The sequence below is a fragment of the Monodelphis domestica genome, chromosome 7 (genome assembly GCF_027887165.1).
Source record: "Monodelphis domestica isolate mMonDom1 chromosome 7, mMonDom1.pri, whole genome shotgun sequence".
In the NCBI taxonomy this organism is placed as follows: domain Eukaryota; kingdom Metazoa; phylum Chordata; class Mammalia; order Didelphimorphia; family Didelphidae; genus Monodelphis; species Monodelphis domestica.
This window is the reverse complement of record NC_077233.1, coordinates 283942950-283949417: the sequence shown is the minus strand read 5'-3', so window position 1 is coordinate 283949417 and position 6468 is coordinate 283942950. Positions and strand designations below refer to the sequence as shown.

At 35.5% G+C, this 6468-nt stretch overlaps 1 pseudogene; it reads right to left on the bottom strand.

The window, feature by feature from the left end:
- Positions 1 to 2383: 2383 nt before the first annotated feature.
- Positions 2384 to 5692, bottom strand: LOC100618989 (zinc finger X-chromosomal protein-like; annotated as a pseudogene).
- Between the last annotated feature and the right edge of the window lie 776 nt (positions 5693 to 6468).

Below are 6468 nucleotides of genomic sequence, written 5' to 3'. Positions count from 1 at the left end.
CTTTTCCATTTCCCCAGCTAATTTTTGCCAAAAAGGGATTTCTTCCACAAATTATTTGTTTTCAAGTTTATTGAACTCTTGATTACTGAGTTCAATTATTTCTGATTTTTCCTTGAGTAATCGATTAGAAGAGCTATTTTAAATATGACAAAAATACATATCTAAGATGAAAAAGCATTGATTATAAAGAATAAATTCTAGAATATATATTTCATAAATAGAGGGATAAAGTGATGATTTTTTTTTAAACATTATTTTATTTGGTCATTTCCAAACATTATTCATTGGAAACAAAAATCATTTTCTTTTCCTTCCTCCCCCTTCCCAAAGTAAGGATTCTTAATTCTAACAAATATTTTTGGAAATGCTATCAATAACAATGAAACAAATAAATTAAAGACATATAAACATTGGTAAAGAAATTACTTCTGCTTGTATGTTGCATTATTATTTTCTTTTTACAGAGATGTAGAAAAGAACTACATTCAGATAATGTCTTCAGTAAAGTAGCAGGATGTCAAATAAAATCCAAAAAAGAAGGCCATGATTTCTATGTAAGAGTCATAATCAATAACACATTATTCTGGAGCAGTACGCCCCACAAAATGATGGGGTGAAATAATTTTGCATTCCAAAACAGCTTGTAAGGCTGGCACTAAAAATTTATTATTCTAAGGGGAAAGTGGAGAGTCAGGCTCCAAGATTGGGCTCACCACTGCAAAGGGCTTTGGACCCAACTGAAGCAGTAGCAAAGGGTTGTGGAGTTTTCAGCAGTAGATGGTAAAGAAAGGGCAGTGGTATCAGGCAGCCACCCAGAAGGAGATTTCAGGGATTGCTTTGTTGGCTCTGTGTGCAAGACTGTCATATGTCCTATATGCAGAAACAGATCACTGTCCAGTACCAGGTATCAGGATGAGGAGAAGCTAGTACATACCAAGGTTTGTGGCTGCAGGAGAGGAGGGGACTGAGATATTGTGGTTTTAGTGGCAAGGCAGAAAAGAATGCTTATGGTTATGCACAGATCAGAGCACAGCTTGGCAGAGTATTAACCAGAATTCTATACCATTGTACTACTTTGGAAGATCCCTAGAGCTAGCTCTGAAGGGAGCTGCACAAAGAAACTAAAGCTTGGAACAGTGCTCCCTTCACCACAGGTATAGAGTTCAACATCAATAGTGTGTATGTTATTGTTGTTATTATTATTATAAGAAAAGAAAAAGGCTGGAAAATGAGGAAACAACAACAACAAAAAGGACTCAACCTAAAAATTTATTTTGGTGAGCAAAACACAAACTCAGAAAAGACAAAAAAGTTAACAAAGTTGCAGCTGTGTCCTCTAAGAAAAATTTTAATTTCTCTCAAACTCAAAAGGAATTAATAAAGAAGCTCAAGAAATGAAAAATCAAAGTGGTAGAAGAAAATTTGGAAAAAAAGTAATGAGAACAATATAGGAAAATCATGAAAAAAGTCATCAACTTGGCAAAGGAGGCACAAAAATAGTGAAGAAATTAATATTTTAAAAAACAAAATAGAAGTTTCTAACATAGGCACAAAAATTAAATAAAGAAAATAACTTTTTATTTTTTATTTAATTTAGAACATTTTTCCATGGTTACATGATTCATAATTCCCCCTTCCTCACTCTCTCCTTCACTCCCTGTCAAAGCCAACAAGCAGTTCCACTGGGATATACATTTATCATTTTTCAAAACATAATTCTATGTCATTCATATTTGTAGTACAGTGATCCCTTAACATCAAAACCCTTAGCAGATACCTATCGCACTACATGATTGAGCATATATTTTTCTAATTAATTTCTGTTCCCACAGTTCTTTTTCTGGATATAGATAGCATTCTTTCTCCCAAGTTCCTCAGAATTTTCCGGGATCACTGCATGGCTGCTGGTAGAAAAGTCCATTACATTCGATTGTGCCATGATGTATGAGTCCCTGTGTACAATGTTCTCCTGGTCCTGCTCCTTTCACTCTGCATCACTTCCTGCAGGTCAGTAAAGAACTTTTAAAAAGCAGAATTGGCCAAATGGAAAAAGATATAAAGATGTACTTAAAGAGAACTTCATTTTTAAAAATGTATTTAATGGAACTTTATTGTGGCCACCTTTACTCATTTATTAAACAAACTGAATAGAATACAAAATACATTATTGAACAAAATTCTAAAATCAAAAAAGTCAACTTGAAGCAATATAATCCTAAATGTATGGAGTATAGGTCAATGCACAGTATTTTTTTTTAATTACAATTTATTGGCTTTAAAATGAATTGGCTGTCATCATTGGATGGCCAACATCCTTTATGATTCTACTCCATAGAAGTCAATGAAATAATTTTATTATATCTTTATAATCTTTATTTATTTATTACATCTTTAAAGATGTAATTATAATTACATCTTTATAATGTTACATGATATACTTGTTTCTTTCTGAGATTTTACAAAACCATTTCTTCCATTACTAACTATGAATAGAAATAATGTCATTTAAAGCCTGAAATATATTTACTCACAATACTTTCACTGGTAAACTTTCATGTTGCTATGCATCTTCATATGTTTTTAAGCTCATTTTCCTGCCCAAACTCCTTCCTACATCTCTTACACTTAAATGAAGATCATTTGTATAAACATAAAGAATGTGGTGACTTAGAACTAATGAAGTTACAGTCCTAAAGTCACTATGATGACGTTGGGGCATTCTTATTTGCCTTTGTGGACAGCCACATGTTTCTTGAGTTCTGAAGGACAGCCAATGAAAGCTTTTATTTCACATGTTGCTCTTGTTGGGGTAGTCTTTTGAGTAAACTGGAATTATACATCATTTGAAATCATTTGAGTTTGATCTCTTGTGGTCACAATTCATACACAGATGTGTTTTGCTTTCTAGGTGGATAAGGATATTGTAAGGGGCACAATGTAAGGGGTTCAAATTAAAGGGTTGGACTAAATTATTTAAGAGTATGGTCGCCAGAAATTTAATCAATTCCAAATGATTTTTTAGCAATTCAAATGTAAAATACAGAAAGAGTGAAAGTAAGAAAATCAGAGAGGATAGGACAAGATATCTAACCTAACACATTATTTTGCTCTGGCCCCTGGCTCAACCAGGCAGGGCTAATTAGTCCTCAGGTTTGAGCTGAGGATCTGGGGATGAATAAAGCAAGGATTTCAGTCACAAAGCCTCTCTGAAGAGGAGAGGCCTCTCCTGAGGCAAGTCCCTTCAGAAAATCCAGGAAAGGAGTCTTTTTCACTCACCCATGTGGTAGCTCAAAGGGAGAGATTTAAGAACAGTCTTACCAAGTTCAAGGTCTCAAATCCAGTAAGCAGATTTTTCACCAGCCTCCAACTCAAACTGAAAACAAAGAACTCCCTCACAGGAAGTTGTAACTCCTTTTAAAGGCACTTCTTTGTATCACTTCCTGTGCCTTCCTCTCCTTTAACATGGATAAATTATAGTATGCAGTTTTGATTAGGACTCCCCAGGAGGCACTCAGTGGTTTCTAATTCATCATCCACTTTCACACATGTGCATCACAGTCCTCCCCCACTCAAGTGTAAGTGGGGTGTATGGTGATTAAATCTAAAATGGGCAGGGGAGAGTTCGTCCCACCTTCATAATCCCCCCGTGATCATTTGGGAGACTAGTCTCCCCACTTGATCATTTGACATAATCATCTTGTACCCCTAAAATTTTTCTAACTACAAATGTATACAATATTGCACCTTTTAAAAGGAAACTACAATAGTTAGAGATAAGAAGGAAGTAGAAGAAAGAGAAAGTAAAACCAGTGTTTGCTAGGCACATTGACAACAAGCCAATTAGGGGGCAGTCCCCTTTGACATAAAAGTGTTCATTAAAATAAATGTTCAACCCCCTTTTTGATATCTGAGAAAGTCAGAAGACAAATCTTACACTTGAATGCCATCTCTTTTCTATGTTTAGTCTTTACATAAGTTTTCAAATTAGAAGAATCAGTGGATCTATATTCTCAGTAGTGACATTGGTGTAGCTTCTCATTTGTAAGGATACACATGTATTTCTTGAGCTCTGAGGGAAGATGGAAACTTTTGCAATTTTTCACACAAATATAAGGAAAGTCTTTGCTGTGGACTGCCAGAAGATGGCAGTTCAATAACCTTTGTTCAGCAGCTTCAGAATGGCAGAATTTGCACATATGCGTTTTGTTGACTTCTTTTTCCTTATACATAGTTTTGTGAGTGAACAAGATTTCAGCATGAGAGAAATGTTTCCCACATTCATCATATTCAATTACATTTTTGGTTTTGTTGGTCAATGTGTGGCTTTCCAGATGGTTGTGTAATGTATCTTTTTTATTAGTAGAGTAATCACAACCTATGCATCAATAATTTTTTTTTTCTCGTAAGGTACTGTGAATAGTTTTTCCTATAAATCTTCTCTGATTTTAAACTTCTTCCCACAAAACCTACAAAGACAGGCAATCAATGGTTGTCCAACGGGGTCAATAATTATTGCTGTTTGGTACTGCCTAAAATCAGGTCTTCTCTACTTTGTTTTTTTCTTTTTCCAGTCTGCCAAGTTCAGAAGACTCATCTATATGCAAAGGGGAACTTGAAGTGCCAGTCTGGTTTTCAGTTCTATCAGTATTGTTACCATAGGTTACTGCCCAAGTTATTGGCTTCAAAGTTTTTATTTCAATATCATCAATTTGTTGTTCCTGTGCCACTATTATGTCTTCCTTACCAGTAATCATTTTCATATAAACTCCATCAGTGATTTTCACAATATTTGAATCTTTATCTTCTTGCTGAGAGTCTTTTACAGTCATTTAAACCAGTTTTCTCTTGAAGCACAAATACTGTTATTCTGATTAAGTGGTCCAACTCCAGGATCATTCTCAAGTTCACTCTCCACAATATCCACTGTCCCACCGAAATAATCCTATCCAGGATCAGCCTTAAAAATATAACTTTGTTGATTTCAGAGTGACTTCCAGGTACTTTATAAATTCAAATTCAGATTCAGTATTCATGGTAATTTCAAAAGAGTCATTATGTTCTGTCTTCCCAGCATCATCCAAGGAAATCATAAGGTAATCCTCACAGTTGCTTTTATCACCATCTTGTTATTCCATAAGGATCCCACTGGCAGGCATACATAACAGCTTCTGAGGCACAGTCTAATACCAGTCCTTATTCTGAAATCACATCAATTGTCAGAGAATCTGTGAAAATTTGTGATTCTACAACATTGTCATGAATAACATGTCCCAGATATCCAACATCAGGTACAGGCAAAGAGTAACTTGTCAACAGGTGTTCTTATATAGATGTAGTTATTATATGTCAGAAGCTGACATATTCTTAAGAAAAGTTCAATTTACTAATGAGATTTCTTTAGTTACCTCTGCTTTCAGCATTCACTCAGGAATAATGATGGTTTCAGCATCTGCTCCTTCCATGACATTTGGTCACTGAACATCTTCTATAATGATGTCCTCAACAAAATTTTAGATTTATACAGAGTCTGGGTCATCAAGGACAAAGCGATGTATTGTTATGTCTGAAACAAACATTTCTTTTTTACTTCCACAAAAATTTGATCACTATTTATCTGTACAACACCAGATGCTGTTGCATCAAAAGATGAGTTTGGCCCTTGTGGCTCCAATTCAAGTTCATCTTCATCCATGGCCTCTAAATTTCATCAATCACTGATCAAAAGTCTTTTTCTGCCAGTGAAGAGGCAACAAGGTCTGCTGGAGAAAGCAATGGATTTGTACTAAGACCTGGATACAAATACAGGGATGCTGACAATATGTGCTGTTCAACAAGGTACTTCAACTCTCTAGGCTTCAGTTTCTCTATTTCTCTAGAAATTATCTCATTACTTCAATAAAGGATGTTCTGAACCCTCCTACTTTGTTGTCCCTAATGGAATCCACTTCCACCAGCCCTGCTATTGCTGTCTCTGATCTCGACACATAACTTCCTCCCCAGGCTTAGCTGTGGCCTCCTCAGGACCTGCATCACACCAAGGGCCATGTCTCTGGGCTTAGTGTGCAGTGGCCAGGCTATTATTAGGCTTCCTTCCTACACATTAGGCCAGGTAGTCCCTCCCACATCAGGAACTCACCAATGAGAAGAATTTTTTTTTATAGTTTCATGTGTTTATTGTGTTTTTTTAATTGTATTTAATTAGTTAATTTAGAATATTTTTTCTTTGGTTACAAAAATCATGTTTTTTCCTTTACCTCCCATAGCCTACTCACAATTCCACTGGGTACTACATGTGTCCTTGATCAGAACCTATTTCCATGTTGTTGATGTTTGCACTAGGCTGATCATTTAGAGTCTACATCCCCAATCATATCCCCCTTGACCCATGTGATCAAGCAGTTGTTTTTCTTCTGTGTTTCTATCAACACAGTTTTTCCTCTGAATATGGAGTATTCTTACATATAAATC